This window comes from Mesoplodon mirus, assembly GCF_964341445.2.
Source record: "Mesoplodon mirus genome assembly, chromosome: 1".
NCBI classification, from domain to species: Eukaryota; Metazoa; Chordata; class Mammalia; order Artiodactyla; family Ziphiidae; genus Mesoplodon; species Mesoplodon mirus.
In genome coordinates this window covers 82,821,917-82,842,453 of record NC_138976.1, presented here as the reverse complement: position 1 = coordinate 82,842,453, position 20,537 = coordinate 82,821,917, and the positions used below count along the sequence as shown (strand labels likewise).

Here is a 20,537-nt window from a genome sequence, read left to right as displayed (position 1 = left end):
ATGCTGGAGGGAGAATAAATAAAAGAGATCTTGGATAAGAAAATGATGTAAAAAATTAACAGCAACAAATAGACATGGGGCTCTATTCAATTATGCAAGTATTTCTTGACTATCTACCCACTTCCTAGGATTATTATTGATTCCCCAGTTTTGTCCTATGTTGAGGAGCATATAAATTCAAGTTCACAAGATTGTGCCCAGAAAGGTGGCCAAAACTGGAACTTTGTGGTAATCTACTGATGTTGACACACATTTCCCACAAGCAGTATCATCATAGAAACATATTTGTATATATAGTAAACTGGGGGAAAATCGAACTCACTCTCTATTGTTACAATTACTGCTGCAATATTATTAATTTATTACTATATTTCAATTAAATTCCTCTTACTGGAACTTAAAAACCATGAAAACCCAGACAGATTGAATATAGCAGACCATTAAGTCACCTTCCCCTTACTCATAGGATTCCATTCTAAGGCACAAAGGGACAATATTATAATGTAATTACTACTTTTAGTACCAGTGAGTAATACCAACCCATCATGCAAGTACCAGAAATTGACAAGAACATTTTGTTATGATCTGTGGCTGCAGGCTACTTTTTCTCTCCTCACCCAAGACTAAAAATGCAATAATGTCTTTTATAATGGGGGTGATGTGGCTTGAGAAATATCTGTTTATGATTCATACTAAGGAGTGAGCATAGTCTGCTACACAGCAAGCTGCTTTGCCTCAGAGGAAAACATATTTTGTGTTGCATTAACTCAGCTCTGAGGCAAAATAATTATAGCCTGAGTAGGCAGCTCAAACATCAGCTGGTCCTGATATCCCTTCCACACCAGAGACCTCCAAATGAGCTTCCAAATGGCTGTGTGAAAGGTGTCCCTGATTCATCATCTCACAGATGAGCTAAATGAAGTAGAGCAATGCAGGGTGGCTTATAGCTTGGTCAGATACTTGTTATTTATATGATAAAGAGTTGGGTTCTAGAAACCTAGGGTCTAACTGTAAAATTAAGCAGCAAATAAAAGCATCAGCTATGGTTCCATTCTGGGGGTCAGGTTCTCCTCCCAATTAAGTCCAACCCCTAAGGAAATTATGACGTGAACAATTTTCATATCTAGGAATCTTCTGCTCCCCGCCTATTCCATGGCCTGTTTTTCTCTGCCTACCCAGGATCACATCTTTTTACAGGTTTGCTCTCAGACAGCTGCCCCAAACAGAAAACAGTCTGATAAATGTATTAGTTGTTCATTCACGTTTTCATTCATAAGAACATTTATTGAGCTATGTTCTAAGCACTGTACTAGACTCTTAGGGTTCAAAGGTCAATACATCAATATCCTCCCTTCAAAACTGCATTGTCTAATGTCATATTTAATAGGCTTGGCAGAGGACAGGGCTAGATTGGAAGTTCCATATGGGTAAGGTAATGTAGTAGGTAGCACTGAAAAATAGAGCACTTAAGAAGGTGGTGAGGGGGCTTCCCTGGTGGCGCAGTGGTTGCGAGTCCGCCTGCCAATGCAGGGGACGTGGGTTCGTGCCCCGGTCCGGGAGGATCCCACGTGCCACAGAGCAGCTGGACCCGTGAGCCATGGCTGCTGAGCCTGCACGTCCGGAGCCTGTGCTCCGCAATGGGAGAGGCCACAACAGTGAGAGGCCCGCGTACCGCAAAAAAAAAAAAAAAAAAAAGAAGGTGGTGAGGAATGCTAATGACAAACTTTGACAAGGCCCACCCCCTTCTTGTTCTTTGTTTCCAGTATTTGCCAAATCACCAAATCAACTGTAAGAACCTAAGAGCTTTCCATTCAGATTCTGCCTCCATAACCCTCTTTCAATCATTCAGCATTATTTGGCACCTATTTAGGGCAGGCACCGTGCTTTAGGAGGACTACATGGAGCCTGCCCTTGAAAGGTTCACTGTATAGTTGGGGAAACAGTCACTAAACATGAAATTACTCTATCATTAGTGAAAAGCAATCAATATTGGAGATTTGTACAACATGCCAGGGGTATGAGAGTGGGTGTGGGCAGTTCATCCTCTCCTTGGGACTTAGGAAATGCTTACCAGAGAAGTTAATATCTGAACAAAGTTTTAAAGGATGAGTAGGAGTCAACTATACCCCAGTATACCCCAAAATAAAAATTAAATTAAAAAAAAAAGATGAGTAGGAGTTATACACGTGAATGGGTAGGAACATATTATATGGCAGACATAGGCACTCTCTTTTTTTTTTTTTTTTTTTTTTTTGCGGTACGCGGGCCTCTCACTGTTGTGGCCTCTCCCGTTGTGGAGCACAGGCTCTGGACGCACAGGCTCAGCGGCCATGGCACATGGGCCCAGCCGCTCCACGGCATGTGGGACCCTCCCGGACCGGGGCACGAACCCGTGTCCCCTGCACCAGCAGGCGGACTCTCAACCACTGCGCCACTAGGGAAGCCCGGCACTCTCTTTGAAAACCAGAAGATGTGGCATCACCAGGCCCAAATTCTTACATATGGCCATAATTACTGGATCTGAGTGGGGTCTCCCATTGGATGTGGCCTGTGTTGAACTCAACCTACTTCATTTATTTACATGTTTAACCCCTTAAGCAACTGAGTTTGAGATCTCTGGTCTACTGCTTCCAGATTGGGCCCACATGACCATAAAACAGTCAGTGGAGTTAGTCAACTATGTACAACTATCACTGAATTTGGTTTTCTTTTTTTAACAGAATTGCTTATTGGATAATTTGTAACAATTGATTTAACTTAAATAGATATATTTTGACCATATAGACCCATTATCCAAAGTGAAGAATTAAATATTGATGATCAAAGCAGTTATGGATTATTCTATCAATTTAAGAACAAACCAGTCCTAGAGAGAGAGAGACCAAAAGCCTGTCCAAAAGCCCATGTGTTCCATCTACCCCTACATATGTCAAGATATTCCATAGAGGTCTAGTTTAAATGTATGTGAATGTATGTGTGTATAGTAGTACTGAATTAAATTAGGACTCTCAGACCTCCTCATTCTGGTGTGATGCAGTCTGCAGTGATGTGCTGTCTGTGACAGTGCAGAGACAGGCTCTCGGCAGCCCAAATTAAAACATCAGGCCTCTACCAGCCATGATTCCATCTCTGCATCAGAATGATCCCATAATCCACTGGCAGAATGACCAGACAGCAAGAAGAATCTGGGTTCCAGTATAATACCATTGCCTGAAGTTAGATCTGAAGTTACATGCATCTGAAAACATTTGAGCAGCTGTCTACAGAGGAAACGGTGTGTGTGTGTGTTGTGTGTGTGTGTGTATCAGATATATAACTTAGAATTTAGACTGTCTCCTTATAAAAAAAAAAAAAGATCAGATGGATGTGCTAAAAGCACTCCCATAGAACGACATTCCTGTGAAGATCTTATAAAAGTTATAATATCTGAAGAGAGCAGCAAAGCTTGCTAAATTTGGGTTTGCTTGGCTCTGTTTCCTGATTAGGTCTGGCTATACAAACAGTCTGATTTACATGGCTGACGTCAATATACTCTCAGAGTTGAATAACATGCACTAAATGTACTATCACACTTTCATTCCAGAATCAACACAATGAATCTCCTCATTCCTTGTTGCTTTACTTACTTCAAAAAAAAAAAAAAAAAGAAGTAGTTCTTTCATGGAGGAAAAAGATTAGAGGGTGGTTTTTTAGTATTTTCTTTTTATAAGGATATAGAGAGCAAAGCAAAAAGAATGGTAGATTTAGCAGTGAGTTGAATCCAAGTAATGGCTGTGAATAGGTGTCTGGTTTTTTTTTTAATGGCCCTAAGAATGAACATACAAAGATATAAGAAAAATAAATTAAGACCCTAAAAGACTAATTGTAAATAATGGGTTTCTTAAGGAGCAGTTTTTAAATTTTCAGAAAGGTCAGAATATGGCTGAAAATTGTAGCAATTCCAGCTACATTCATTTTTCCCTGAGCTACTTGTTTGTTCCCTGTAATATTAGTCCCAACTATGTGGCTGGTGCTGCCCATTTGGATGACTTTATACAGAGCTTCAAACTCTATGGCTGCTAAATTCAGCTGAAGACCAAAGTTGTGTCTACACGACCAGGGAGAGTTAGAAAAAAAATCAGCATTTTTCCAAGGCCTGTCTATGTTAGGAGAAGCAGGATCCTAAAATGCAGGCCTCACTGTTCAAGGAACTATCCAAACAATGCAGTGAACAGAACCAACTCAATAGACATCACTGTAAGAGAGACCGAGAAAAAGGTTGATTTGCAATTCAAGCCAGGAAAAAGGTCACACCCTGAAATCTAGTTACAGTTATTTGTAATAAAATTTAATAATGATAGTAATAATTATTAGCTATTCCAATATATGGCTACTAATAATAATTTTTTAATTTCATTAAGAAAATAAATCGCAGCTATGGCATTTCTAGGGTATTTTTCCTTTCTAATAAGAATTATTTATACTTTTACGTTTATCAGCACAGGCTTGTGTTTAACATTTTTGCCCCTGGTTTACTGTGCTTATTTTTAAGATTAATACTCATTTCATAGTAGTTTTTGCTGAGCAACATTAGTAAGAACTGTGTTCATCTACAGAGTATAATGCACCACCCAACAATTCAAGTTATTCATTCGACTTTATTTGAACTTGAGAATCATGACATCCATACTGCAAGAAGTTCCCCCTGACATGACAGCTGCTTTATCAAGAAACACAACTAATTAAGAGGTAAAAAAGACAGAGATTCCATCTGGAAACTAATGGAACTCAAATAGTTCCCCCCACTACCCCCGACTCACTAAATATAAAGGTAAAACATATATATGCTTAGGACTTAAAAGAAAAAGCTCTCGTTCTTTTTTTCCCTTTTTCCTCTTTATAATACAATGTTCATTTTACACATGAGACCTTAGATTTATTTACAAAAGCACCATGTGTAATGAATTCTCATCTACTAGGATCTGAAAAGACCATCTGGAAGAAAGGGAGTGTGCATGAGTCAATAGGTCCCAACAGCTGGCACTGATGTGCAAACCTTCTGCCACTCTCCTCTGGATTTTCACTGCTAAGATACTGTATTTCTAAATACACGATGCTTCTTTAAGCTTCCAACTTCTGGCTTTCCAAAACATGTTTGGATTTATTTGTCATATGGCATCCCAAACAAAAGAAAAAGCAAACCCCAAAAAGGAGTGCTAATTAAGTGGAGGAGTTGCAATGTTAAATGATTTTTTAATAAACATTAAATTTCTATATTCTGGAAAGAAGGCAGCCCAGCCCACCGAAAAACCATGGGCTCTGAAGTGAGAAAGATGATGTGTTGATGCCAGTATTTTCTATCCTTGAATTTCTTTTCTGGGGCATCATGCCTTCCTGAAGGAGTTGTCATGAGCATCAAACGATACAGGAGATGTAACCTGTTAGGGCAGCTCTGAAAGCTTGAGTTAGAGTGCCACAGAGAAGTGTATGGAGTGAGCCTTCTTTGTTTAAGACAATTCAAGAGGGTCTCTATTTCCCTCCAGTTGGCTAAAAGATCCCATGGCAGCTCTTCTGAGAATCAAGGCGTAGGGGATGGGGGAAGCCATGGCACCATGCATTCAAAGGAGAGTTGAACTTCAGAACTTAGAAAGAGTCATCTCATTAAGGCTTGGCTGGATCCGTGGGAAGATCTGAATGCCAATGCATCTGGAATGACATAATAGTTTTCTGTGCCTTCTCTGAATACAGAGCTACCCCAGGAGCAGGAGCAGGGACTCTCACATTCTCCACTGATGAAAGAGGTCCACCCTTACGTACAATAACAGCCTGGGACTCCTGTAGATTCAAAAGGCTTCCAAGTTCCTTTCAGGGAGGTGTGTTCCCACTCACTCTCACGCAGCAGCTCTGATTGCCTAGAATTTGGATTAGATGAGCCACTTGCCACTTCTCCCCTTTCTGTTGGAGTGGTCATCAACGGAGCCCAACAATATATACAGCAGAGCCATAGCCAGTGCCCACCATTCTATGGAAGCAACCCAGAAAATCCTGGAGACTCATTACCATGAGAGGAGTTAGCCCAGGGGCCCAGTCCAGGCAAATGGAATGTTTTCTTCAACATTAAAGTCAAGAGGAAAAGGAAACCTAACAGAGATGAGAAGTACTCCTGAGAAAGAGAAGCAAATGAGAACCCGAGACTTTCTCATGAGAATAACCAAACCAATAAATGCTTATTGGATGCCAGCTTTAGAACAGCACTCTACAGGAAAGAAAGGACATAAAAAGGATAAGATGCAGTCCTTGCCTTTGAAAATATTATAATAAAGATTATAATCTCATAGAACAAAACTTCCTAAACTATGAAAAATGAACTAACAATATATGATTTATGGAGGGGGAATGATATCACAGAGAGTGGGGAGAATGAGAGACGTGATAGATAGACAGACAGATAGATAGACAGATAGATACAGATGATAGAGGGAGAGGGACAGAAACAGAGAGAGGTGAATGTAATGCATAGATGGATAGATAGCTAGATGATGGAGGGAGAGATAAAAGAGAGAGAGGAGAGAGGGATGATAGATGGATAGATACGTGGATGGATGGACATGTGGACAGAGAGACAGATAAATTGATAGATATTACCCATTATGTACCATGTACTTTGATGGATACTTTACATACATTTATTTATTTATTTTTATTGTTTTTTTTTTTTGCAGTATGTGGGCCTCTCACTGTTGTGGCCTCTCCCATTGCGGAGCACAGGCTCCGGACGCGCAGGCTCAACGGCCATGGCTCACGGGCCCAGCTGCTCCGCAGCATGTGGGATCTTCCCGGACTGGGGCACGAACCCATGTCCCCTGCATTGACAGGCGGACTCTCAACCACTGCGCCACCAGGGAAGCCCACATACATTTATTTAATATTAAGCCTCACAATAACTCAATCAGGTATTTTCCCATTTTATATATTCACAAAAACCAAATCTTGGAGATGCTTAAGCAACTAATTAGGATACATGTCTAGTAAGTGGTAGAGCTGGGATTGAAATCCAGATGTAACTCTAAATACTTTTTCAGAACTTAATGGTGTCATGTTTCTCTTTCCACAGTGCTGACAGGTGGCTCAGTGCCAGGTATTCAGCTCTATTTATCCTTTATGATTGGCATATTTCTTCTATGTGGTTAATTTTATTGCAACTGTCTTTTTTATGTTTTTGCTGTTCTTTTTTGGAAAGAAGTAGGATCTACATAAACAAATTGGATTAAATTGACTCCAAAGCTCATGTTCTGTCTGTTGTATCATGCCCTACATTAAAATAACAGGTCTCGGCAACAACCCAAATCCAAAGGCAGAACAAGGTTTGTTACCAAATACACTGTTCAGACCAAAAAAATTCCATCAACAGTCACAAAAGGAAAGGCCCTTTCACTCTCACTCTAAGGGATTCAGGAACATAGAGAAGTGGGGTTCCAATGGGACCACTAAAGGTTGAGAAAAGCAGAACAGAAGCAAGGATGGGTTTACTACATAATAAAAGTAGAAAAGAAATGAAATGTGGATCAGAACAGAGAGAGAAATTAAACACCAGCAAATAAAAGCAATTCCAGCTTGCTGCATTATCTTCAAAGTCACTGTTAAGTTTCATTCTTTTTTGCTTTAAAAACAAGGATTAGGGGTCTCTGTTTTGTATTTGTTGAATTCAAATCATACCTCCTTTTCCTTTCTTAGGCAACTGATCCTAAAAGTAAAGCAGCAGGTGATCTTGCCACACCCTGGGCAAAAGAATTACAGCAGCGTTCAGACACATCACCCTGAGAGTTTTACCTGTAGAGATACATTTCAAAAAAGTCCTTTCCCTTCCATAATCTAGCCTGAGAGTGCTTGAGTTTCCTTTGGAGAATGAGAACACGCTCTCCTTCTCTCTCCTTAAAGCTCAGCTGAGAATTCTCTAAGGCCAGGAAATAAGCAAAACAGTGCTGACAGCCTCACTTTCACCACCTCATTCTATTTCCAACTGGACTCTGGGACCTGCAGGTGAGGAAGAGGGGCAGTTGGCACTAACACAGATGTTCCCCCATGTCCCCATGATCCCCAGAGGAGAATAACCCTCAGAGGCATGGTCTTTATGGTAAAACTGCTTGCTTAGCCATCAGAGGCAATCTCATGAAAAATCAAGGGAGCTCACAGCCCAGGCTTTGTAAGCCTGTGTGACCATTCAAATGCCAGAATATATTTCTCATTTATAAGTTCCATGATCTTAACAGCACAAGCCAACTTCTCTCAAAGGAATTCTTTTCCTCATCATTGCTATTATCAAAAAGCATTTATTAAACACTCATCTGCAGGTGGTGCTGAGTACAATAAAGCACAACTGCCATTCTCTGTTTGAAGTATAGTTCTGCAGCAACAACTCCCTCACTGTTTTTGCTTCGATCAATTAACAGTGAGTCAACTTCTGTCACCTACAGAGCAGAGGCCAGAGAGTCAGAAGTCTGCACAGAGACTTTACCAGGGGCCAGGAGTGTTGGGCTCTGTTCTACCTGGCACCCTAAAATAGATATGGCACATGAAGATGTTTTTCACTTACAGTTTCAAAGGGCCCATCCTCCAAGATGGGACTGGAGATGCAAGAAAGCAGGCAAAAGTTGTTTCCACAGTCTTTTTCTTCACTTTCTTTCCTTTTTTCACTGACTTTTAAAAACTATGTAACATATGATATATACTAAAGGATGTATGTAGCAAATATGTGAATTATAAAAGAGTCATCCCTTGGTATCCACAGGGGATTGGTCTCAGGACATTATACAGTCACCTTCCTCGCCATATCAAAATCCACAGGTGCTCAAGTCCCTTATATAAAATGGCTATTTGAGTTGGCACTCCATACCCACAGTTTCCGCAGGAAAAATTGATCCAAGTTGGTTGAATCAGCAGCTGCGGATCCTGCAGATATGGAGGGCCGACTGTATAACAATAAAAAGAACGTTATGAGCCTACCAATGAATTTAATAGGTACTAGGGATTTACTCTTAGCAATGAATCCACCTGTGTGCTTTGCTCCGCCCCTACCCTACACCTTTCCCTCCAGAGCTGAACTCTGCACTGAATTTGATGTTAATCACTGACTTGCCATTTAGTTTTAGCACATATATAGGTATTTTTTTAATTGAAGTATAGTTGATTTGCAATGTTGTGTTAGTTTCTGGTGTAAACCAAAGTGTTTCAGATATATATGTATATATATTCATACATATATATTTTTTTTCATATTCTTTTCCATTATGGTTTATCACAGGCTACTGAATATAACTCCTTGAGCTATACAGTAGGATCTTGTTGATTTATCCCTCCCTCTTCCACTCCCTTTCCCCTTAGGAATCATAGTTTGTTTTCTATGTCTAGCACATATATTTATAAATGCACAATATATTATTTACTCTTGATTGGTTTTGAACTTTATAAAAAGGGGTCTCAATTTACATCCCCTGCTTACAAATGAAGTTAAACATCTTTTCTTATACACATTTGCCATTCATATTGCCTCTTCAGTAGTATGTCTTTTCCCCCTTTCTTCTGTTGTGTTGATAATCTCTTTTGTAATTGATTTGGAGCAATTCCAAACAATTAATCCTATTTCAGTTATATGTGGCAAATGTCACCTCCTTGTATTTTCATTCACTTTTTGTTGTCTTTGATAAACAGAAGTTCCTAGTTTAATGTGGTTGAATTTTTTTAAATTTAGGTTAGTGCTTTCTGTGTCTTATTTGAATAAATGTTTCCTTACCCCAGGATGTATATTGTCCTATACATTCTGTGAAAAGTTTTGCTGTTCATATATATGCTTTAATCCAACTAGAATTGGTTTTCTCTATGGCGTACAATAGAACTCAAATTAAACTTTTTTTCCATGTGGTAATCAGCTCTTTCAGTACCATCTATTGAGTACTACCCTCCTTTCCCAGTTATTTGCAATGCCACCTGTCATATAATGTTCCTTATGTGGATTGGTTGCTGAGTTGTCTATTCACCTTATTTAAATTTGTTACTCCATGTGAATTATAACTTCATATATTACATTGATTACAATAGCTTTATGCCTGGCTATCTGGTAATGCAAGTCCTTCCATTGTTTCCTTCTTGAGCACAGTCTTGGTTCTCCCTGGGAGTTTGTTCTTTCATTTAAATTTTGTAATTGGCTTGTCAAATTCCTTCCAAAACCACTGTTGGGATTTTGATGAAAATTGCTCTGAATCTATAATTCAATTTAGGGAGAAGTGACAACTTTGTAATATTGAGGACTTCTGTACATAAAAATGGTATATTTCTCAACTTATTTAGGTCTTTTCAGTGACTTTCAATAAAGTTTCATTCATATACAAGCAACCGTTTTCTCCACACAGATCCTGCACATCATTTGTTAGATGTAATCTTAGACTCCATTTGTTTGTTGTCACTGGTATCTCTTTTTGTATTATATTTCTGTTTGCTGCTGGCTTTAGAAATTTGATCTTTATTCTTTTATTTTATTTTCACATCTTACTACACTGGCAAGAACCTCTAGTGGTGAGTGGAAGTCATGGCAGTCGACATCCTCTTAGTCTGATTTTAAAGTCAACACCACTAACATCTCACTAAGAATTATACTTGATGTTATATTTTGGGTAGATACCATTTATCATGCCAAGGCATTTCTATGTATTCCTAATTCGCTAAGAATATTTTCTATCTCCTATAGGCATCTATTAAGATGACCACATTTTTTGGCTTTTATCTAATAGTAAAATTGCATTTATAGATGTTCTAATATTAAGCCCCTGTTTCATTCCCAATGGAAACTCAACCTGATCATACTGCATCATTATTTTATACACTGCTGTATTCCATTTGCTAATATTTTGTTTAAAATATTTACATCTTTGCTTTTTAGTGAAATTCGCCTCTCTTGTGATGTCTTTATCAGGTTTTGATATTAAGCTTCAACTGGCCTCAAAAGATGAATGGATTGGTTCCCTTTTTCTGTTCTATGGAAGAATTTATATGCTACTGGAATAATCTGCTTATTAAATTGATAGAATTCACCTATACAATCATCTGGACCTCATGTTCTATTTGCTGGGAAGATCCTTAATTATTTCAGCTTTTGTTTCTCTTTCAAACTTAGTATGCTACACTTTTAAAGAATTTTTGTATTTTTTCTATTTTAAAATGCACTGACATAAGTTTAGTCATAGTATTCTATACTTATCTTCTTGTTTCTAGCTATTTCTCTACTTACAACATCTTTTTCATTCCTCTTATTGTGTCTCCTCTTTTTTTCTTAATCAATCAAAAAATAAGTATCCATTTTGATAATCTTTTCAAAGAAAAAACTTTTAGCTTTGTTGATATTTACAACCATATTTTTGTTTCCCTTTCATTAATTTCAGGTCTTACCTTCATTACCTCTTTCCTTCAATTTTTTTGGTTTGTTTAATCTTATTACTTAAAAAAATTTTAGTTGAATGCCTAACATTAAATTTTAGCAATTCAATTATAATATAAGCATTCAACTCTATAAAATTTGACACTTAAATATTCCACAAGTTTAATTTGCAGCATTTCAGTATGATTAGTTTTGAATAATTTTTTAAAACTTCTACTGTGATTTCTTTTCTGACTAATGAGCTATTTAGAAGTGTGTTTATAAAATTCCAAATATATTACAATTTTTTTATTTACCTTTTTGGTTTTGATTTACAACAGTTTTCATTGAGATCTGAGATCATGATCTGACTGACGCCATTTTTTAAAAAAATTTTTGAAGTTTGTTTTATGGTCTATTATGTGTCCAATTTTTATAAATGTTCCATGTGTACTTTGGTAGGATGTATAATCCAACTGGAGACACATTTTTATATGTCCTTTAAAATAAACTTGTAAATTGCATTATTCAACTCTTTAATGTCTTTATTAATTTTCAGCCTGCTTGATCTATCAGTGATTGAGAAATGTATGTTGAAAGCTCCCAGTATGATGGTAAATTTGTCAATTTCCTTCTCAGTTCCATCAATATTTGCTTTATAACTTTTGAGATATTTTGTTAAATTTATAGAATTTTGGAATTTTTAGTTGTCCTTGTGAATGTAATCTTTATCATTGTGTAGTGACTCTATTTATCCCTAATAGTATTTATTGTCTTAAATTTATCTAATATTAGTAACTATTTCAGCTTAGTTTTATTTAGTTATTGTTCTTTTAATTATGCTGTGTCCCTGAGTTTTAAGAGTGTTTCTTGTAAAGAATATTTAGCTGGATTTTGTTTCTTTCTATAACATGATAATATGTATATTTTAGCTCTATTCTAGTCCATTTATATTTATTGCTACTATTAATACACATGGAATTCTACCATCCATGCTATTTAAGTCAGGATTCTCATGATAAACAGAACCAATATGATATTTGAGACAGAGCATGATTTTAAAGAATTGGATCACACAATTATGGGAGCTTGCAAATCTGCAATCCTCAGGGCAGACCAGGCACGCTGAAAATTCAGGCAAAGTCCCTGTGTTGCAGTCATGAAGCATAATTTCTTCTTCCTTAGGAAACCTAACTTATTCTCTTAAGGCCTTCAACTAATTGGATGAAGGCCACTCACATTATGTAGGGTAATCTACTTTACTTAAAGTCTACTGACTGTAAATGTTAATCACATCTAAAAATGTATTTACAGCAACATCTAGACTGGTGTATAACCAAACAACTAGGCACAATAGCCTAGTCAGGTTAACACATAAAATTAGGCATGACACATGCTTTCTTTACTTATTTTTTTCCTTTTTTTCTACTTCTTTGCTTTTTCTTGGCTTCTTTTGACCTTTTCATTTGGATTGATTTAATCTCTATGTTTATGTTAGATCTTCTCATTCCATCCTCATGTCTCTTAGTTTCTCTTGCATATTTTTCATCTTCTTTTATCTCTGTGCTACAGTCTGAGTAATTTTTTCAGCTCTATCTTCCAGTTCACTAATTCTCTCTTCAGCTTTGTCTAATTTCATTAATTTAACAAATTCTTTAAGCTTTTAATTTTGTCAATTATATTTTTATATGTAAAGTTCTATTTGGTTGTTTTTCAAATCTGCCTGGAAATTTTTGTTATTGTTCCTCATTTGGTTTGTTGTTTGTTTGCTTATTTATTTTCCTCTTTTATTTCTTTAAATAATTCAAATGCCATTACTTCATATTTAGTATCTGATAATTTTGATATTCAAAGTGTGTGGGAAGATCTAACTCTGCTCTTTCTCTTGATTTTCAATCATGTAACACTTTACCTTTCTGTATTTTGTTAAATTTTTATTATGAGGTCATATTTATAGAACTTAAACTTTAGCCTAAGGGCTAAAGATGGTTTTCTCCAGGGAAGACATGTATTTGCTCCTGCTGAGAGGCAGTGGGGACTATTCATCTGACATTACTCTGGCCCATTTTGAAGGCCCTGGCTTAATGAAGAGGGCTTAAACTCAGCTCTCTTTTCTTGTCCTGACTTAGTCTTCCTGTCACAATATGGCATTGCTCTTAGAAAAGCACTACTTTTGTGCTCACTTAATGTTCAGCTCACTATTCTTCTTTCACTACTCTCAGTGCCACAGCCCCTGAAAACTGCAGAAGGTGGCACTCACATACCTATGATGTGAATGTCACCTTCCAGATCTGTGGCATGTGCAGTCTATGCAACCACATATGGAGGCCTTGCTCATTGTTCTAATCTACCACCCCCTCTTGGAGACTTCCAAGATTTGTAATAAATGCAGTAATGCACTGAAAAATGTTTGTTGTAATGTTTCCAGGACATGGTTGTATTTAATGAGAAGGGCTGTCAGAATATCTATGCCTCTAAAATGCCAAGAGCCTATCTTTGTCTCTTCACCCCCTTTTCTTTCCAACTTCCTGCTATCTGGTTTCAGTCCCCTTTAAGTTTCAACTGTCACTAGTTTGTAAAACCTAATATTTACCTTAATTTTCCCTTAATTGTCTGCATGAATTTGTTGTACTTATTACACTTTCCTTCTTGAAACTCTCCCCTTCCTTAGCAACTATGATTCTGTGTTATCCTGATTAGTAAATAATATTTTTATATACTGGCTTATCAACTTATTCCTCTGGTGTTCATATTTCCTAGCCATGGAACATCTCACCCCTTATCACAGCAAGACAAGAGACCAAATAATTATATTCTTGTTTTAGAGTTTCAAGGCAAAGTTCCAGGTGTAAGACAAAGGTATTTGGAAGACTATATGAATAGGAAAGCCATTATTTTTCTCACTCTTTAATAAAGCTCTGAACTATGGAAGGTGAAGAAAAAAGAAACAATGAAGAAAAGTTGGTAGGACCCATAATAGGGAGACCAGGTAGGGCCTAGACCAGAAAGAGCAAGCAGGGATGAGGAGAGTCAATATCCAAAGGCCTTACTGACTGCTTTAAACCCTGATAATCTCTTGTCAGCACAAGAGAATATGTGTGAGGCCTGCCTATGCCCCAGACCATACAGTCTCCATTCTAGTGAACAACACACATCACTACCCTTCTCACTGGTGTTCAGTGAGAAATTTCCACCATAGACAGCCATCACTTTACTTAGCATCATTCAGCAGGAAAGATACCTGTTTCTACCCCAAGGATGGCTTATTTGGAAATTAACTACCCTATGTAAACAATACCTTTTCCTTCTTGGGAAACTCAAGAGCTACCAGATAAAGAGTAAGGCTAGGACACCGAGAGGAATGAGAGGGAACAAATGATCACCCTGTCAGCACCCTTCCTGTCAGCACTGGGATGCTTTGATCGTCTAGAACAAGCAGCTTGAAATCTCTTCCCATGCAGTGTCAGTAATGAAACACACCTCCCTCTCACTGCATTCCTGCTCTCTATTCCTTCTTGCTCTCCTTAACTGGGTTTGCTTCTTTCTCCACCACCTAAATACTTACTCACTGAGAGGTTAACTTTGGCCCCCTCTACCTCCATTCTCTCCCCCTCAAAGAACAAATCCATACCCGTAATGCCATCTCTGGACAAATGTCACACGTTCTATAATAGGCATGTTTTTAAAAGGTGCTGTAGAATCACTGATGAAGGAGAGCTCAAGTTCGCCTTGTAAGACAGTTCAGACACTTTCCCAGAGAGTAAGTGACAGATGATCCTGAGGGGCAGCATCACTCGCAGAGATACAGCTTAGCAGCGGCACAAAACACAACACAGGCGACGGCAGTTGTTTGACAAAACAAGGGACCTACTTATGTGGATAATTGTTTGGTGACTACATCTGATGTTTTATGAATATTTTCTCATCTAATTCAAAAAAGCTTTTCCAAAGTCTTCAAAAGTTGCATCAATAAGATTATAGCTGGTCACTGGCTTTTAGAGACTTTCTGAAAATGGAGTGAGAAACTGGCTCCCTCCTCCAATGTGGTGAAGTAACACCCACCCCTCCTGAGCTGATGCCCAAATGGTTTAGTGCCTAGTACACCAGACAAAATGAGCTAGTCCTGCTATCTCGGTTCTGTTCTCCCTTTGAATTGAAGCGTAATGAACCATTTTCCAAGTCACGGGGTAAATCAAACTTTATTTTTTTAAAAAGGAACTCTGCTGCAATTTTACAGTTACAATAACTTTCTCAATGTTTTCATTACTTGGAGATAACAGAGAAAACGAAAAGGGCAAGTGGATTCTTGGATCATTGAAGTCGGTGCTAGTCTATCGAATGCCCCTGAGATGCATGTAACTGTCTCCAGTAACATGTTTTGTTGCCAAAGCTATTAGTGACTCTTCACTGTTTCTTATCAGTCTCCCACTTGCTACAACAACACTGAACTTGTTGCAGCCCTGACATTTGCAACAATATCATTAGTTGCTGAAGATAAGACAAGGAGCAGAGCTGCAAAATTTCAGGAAAGTCACATCTGCAGGCTGGGTATAGGAAAAGGGGACTTATTTACCATGAGGCCTGCTCATTAGCTTCCCATCTTTATTACTCTAAAGCCCATGTTTCATGAGTTGGCTTCATGCTACAGCACCCCTTTCACACATACTTACAGGCTTACATGCTCCACATATACACACATGGCAAGAGGCTTAAAAGTGTCCAAAAAGCTCTTCTACCAGACAGATGTAGTGTGAAAAGCCAACATCAGGTGTAAAGCGCTTCTGGATCATACAGCACATTTATTTATCTCAGTCAAGCTTTGCATCAAGTGTATTTCACATTATCAGTGAACCCCACAAGTGCTGAGCTGAGCCAGGTGCAAACCCAGCAGTGGGGCAGTGAGTTTTTTCAGGACAGGCCTTCCAGAAACCATTCCTCGTGCACACTAACACATGAAGGCTGTAGTTTATCACATCAGTAGCAATTTGCAGTTTCCACAAATCACGTTTTCTTTGCTTTCTGTCTTTTGTCTCTCAAATGTGGTATTTGCTATTAAGCAGTGGGACATTCATTCATGAGACTAAGAGATCTGAAAGCTCTTTTTCGTGCTTTCCCACAGGCTTCATTTCTTTGGTAGCCTCCTTACACTACTACAGAGACAATGAAAACATCTTTTACTTCTTCATTGCTGGGAAATGTGGCAAATTTATACTACAGTTGCAAAGAAGTTCAAATTCTTGGATTACTGTGTTATAGAAATTAAAGTGTATATAAAATCGCCTAAGGATGGACAAAATCCTGAGAGTGATGATTACATAAATAAAACAGGTAAGAAAAAAACAAAATCCTGCAAGAAGATATAGACAGAAAGATGCAGATTTGAATGTCTGCATCAGCAAGGAGCTAGTAATGAATGACGTAACATTAATTTGAAATCAATGCCATTTGTCTGGTAGCATTTTAATAAACAAAATTAAGAAACTCCCTTATTTTTTAAATGTAATTACTGTTATTGAAGAGATTTTTGTTATTATTAAGCAGCAATTCATTGAGACTAGAGATGGATTATTCGCACTTTAATAACTTATTAAAGTTATTATTAACTTTTGTAATATTTTAATTCTAAGTTTCCTTTCATAGCTCTTAGATAAAGGTCTTGTTTAATGTGTAGGATGGGCTTTAAATAACCTTCTCAATACAGATTGGCAGAGTCCTACAGCGCCAGGATCCCAGACAGAGACTCTGTTGAGCATAGGCTATTGCTCCATGAATCTGTTAGAATATTTTCAGCCTCAAATAAGAGAATATCCACCAAGGGAATTCCCTGGTGGTCCAGTGGTTAGACTCCACGCTTTCACTGCTGAGGGCCCAGGTTCAATCACTGGTCAGGGAATTAAGATCCCACAAGTTATGCGGTGCAGCCAAAAAAAAAAAAAAAAAGGAGAATATCCACCTAAAAGTGGCTATAACAGTATTTATAAGCTCACATGACAATATCTAGAGGTAGCGTGGTTGCAACATTGGTAAATGAACTGCTTAAAAATAAGACAGAAGTTGCATCTTTTACATTTTTCTGCTTTACCATCCTCAGCACTTAAACTTCTCACTTCATGATCTCAAAGTACAATAGCTGCTGCAGTTTCAGACATTATATCCTCCACAACGCTATCCAAAAGCAAGAGGGCAGTTTTTCTTTTTATATTTCTTTTTATCAGGGAGGAAAACCTTTCCCAGAAGCCTCTCAGCAGACTCATCTTCTGGTCATATTTACCAGGATTAAGTCACATGTTCATGCCCTTTCTGCATGGGAGGCTGGGAAAGCAGTCTCGGCTATTTCTAACTCCTCTATTGGAGATGAATGCTGGTATCAAGGAAGAAGTATGGGGCAGACAACCATATCCCTCCTTCTGCATATTTCTCATTATCTTTATAAGTAAGTAAATAAAAAATAAAATAAAATAAAATCGGACTTCCCTGGTGGCGCAGTGGTTAAGGATCCACCTGCCAGTGCAGGGTATTCGGGTTTGATCCCTGGTCCGGGAAGATCCCACATGCCGCGGAGCAACTAAGCTCGTGCACCACAACTACTGAGCCCGTGCGCCACAACTACTGAAGCCCGTGTACCCTAGAGCCCACATGCCGCAACTACTGAGCCCGCATGCTGCAACTACAGAAGCCTGCGTGCCTAGAGCCTGTGCTCCACAACAAGAGAAGCCACCGCAATGAGAAGCCCGCGCAACGCAACAAAGATTAGCCCCCGCTCGCTGCAACTAGAGAAAGCCCGCATGCAGCAACAAAGAAGCAACGCAGCCAAAAAAACAAAAAAAGAAAAGAAAAACATCACCTGCCAAAATAAAGTTAATACATTCCTCCTGGGACTGGTTCTAGTTTGCATATTCTCAGCTTCACTTTTTGTTCTCTTCTTTTTTTTTTAATTTGTTTATTTCACCTCCTGGTCATCCTGTCCTTTTCATTTTGGTAGTGGTGGTAGGTATTATCGAGGATGCTTGGAGGATAGCAGAAATAGCCCCCAGACTTGGCAAATAAAATTCTGGGTTCAGGAATCTGCCCTGCCCCTCATTAGCCATGAGATCAAAGACAAGGCTCTTGGGCTCTGAACTTCATCTGTAAAGAGGAGGCAGTAATCCCTGCCCTACTTATTTCTGGAAGTAATTGTAGAGGCCACATGAGGTAAGATGTGTGAAACTGTTCTGTAAGCTGTTAAGCACTAGGCATATTCAGTGAGCTGCTGAGACATCCTAGGATCCTTGTTTGCACTCAGAAACACCTACACCTTGAGTGGCCTTTTCTCATCCACCACACTGAGGTCATTTTGAAAAGTAACATTCACAAGTCAGAGACTTCCAAACATTGGCTGGAAAGAAGTCAATGTGTTCACAAGTAAAGATCATTTGAGCAGCTGCACTTTAAAGTCCAGAAATTAAGAGCACAATGGTCTCTCTCTTCCCTTGACTATATCACCAAGGGACAGGTCACTACAGAGAATTAGTTGAATAGGAACTTGAATCCAACAGAGTAAGCTACAGACTTGGAGAAGAGTCTCAGATGGTCAACTATTTGGATGTAGGCACTCTCTTTAAAGAAGTCTCTGCCATCCAGCCCTTCTCCATGATCCAAGCAGCTCACTCAGGACACTCATCCCCTCTTCTAAGGTACAGGTCCTTATTATGGCCTGATAACTAGGCCTCCAAATGGAGCAGGGCTGACCTTAAGCAACACCATGAATTCTATTCAAAAACTCAACATGGCCCCTCTTCTTTGAGCACTTACTTACTATGTAGTTGAAGTAAGTGTGTATATATATTACCGACTATATACTAGAGAGACTAAGACATAGGCCTTGCCCTGTGTACTCTAGTGAGGGAATCACACAAGAACACTACTCAACTCTAGTTCAAGGCACAATTCAGGAGGTGCCAAAAGCATCTAAAGTGCTCAGACCTTTTATACCAACGTCAAAACAAAAAGAGAATGAATCCAGGCAGGAGCATCAAGAAATATCTGAAATGGTCTTGGAAAGATGGTGTCATGTTTACAGGTGGAAATGCTGGGAGAAACAACATGATTAAAGATTCAAGCTGGAGGGCTTCCCTGGTGGCGCAGTGGTTGAGAGTCTGCCTGCCGATGCAGGGGACACGGGTTCGTGCCCTGGTCCGGGAAGATCCCACATGCCGTGGAGCGGCTGGGCTCGTGAGCCATGGCTGCTGAGCCTGTGCGTCCGGAGCCTGTGCTCCACAACGGGAGAGGCCACAACAGTGAGAGGCCCGCGTACCGCAAAAAAAAAAAAAAAAAAAAGATTCAAGCTGGAGAAGCAGAATCATGCTTGAGGAAGGGTTGCTAGTGTAGAATAGATGAGTAGAGAACAGGTAAATTAGGGGGATGCTGGGGTCCCAGACAAGCGTGTTGGGAGTTAAACTCTTGTTTTCACAAATCCACTCTGGCAGTTTCTCTTTCTTCCTCTTACCATCCCTTCAGAAGCTTGGTGTCCAGTATCTCTTCCTGTGCCCTCCCCACTCATCAAAACTGCTGTCAGGGAGAGATCTGCTGTAGGTGACTTTCGGTTTGGTAAGAATTTTAAGCAGACTAATATTTCGTCTTACACCTTGGCTCAATTACAGAGTAAATGGCATTATTTCCTAACAAAGGAATTTCAGAAACCAAAATGAGGAGGTACCACATCTCTCAGCTGACTGAAAGCTAGTGGGACTAAAAGAATATCTGAATTCCAGCCAGTTATATGATTTATTTGTCCCATGAGCAGGTCATCTAACCTCTCTGTATTTTAGAATCTTTGACCATAGCAAGAAAATCCTGCTATACCTTCATCACAGAGCTGCTGTAAAGCTCATGAAATAATTCACATAAACATAAAGCACCCTGGCTATAAGGATGCTCACCCCCTTCCTGCAGTCTCTGGTTGCTCGCAGGTACCCTGGCGACACTCACACCAAGGGGCTCAGAGAGGAAAGCGCAGAGAGCCACATAACCTTTGGGACATTCCTCCCCTGGTTTAAGCTTTCTCCCCATCAAGGAATTCCCAAGTGCAAGACTCTGGCGTGAGCTGGCCCAATCTAGGCCACTGGCACTGGGACACTTTAGGGGGATTACATGACTGATAACACACTTAGAC

General features: G+C 39.0%; 1 long non-coding RNA gene across 1 annotated transcript in view; it reads right to left on the bottom strand.

Moving 5' to 3' along the window:
- Positions 1-20,537, bottom strand: part of LOC309804067 — a 313,329-nt gene that overhangs the window by 252,167 nt on the left and 40,625 nt on the right. The gene's annotated exons all lie outside the window — the stretch shown is intronic.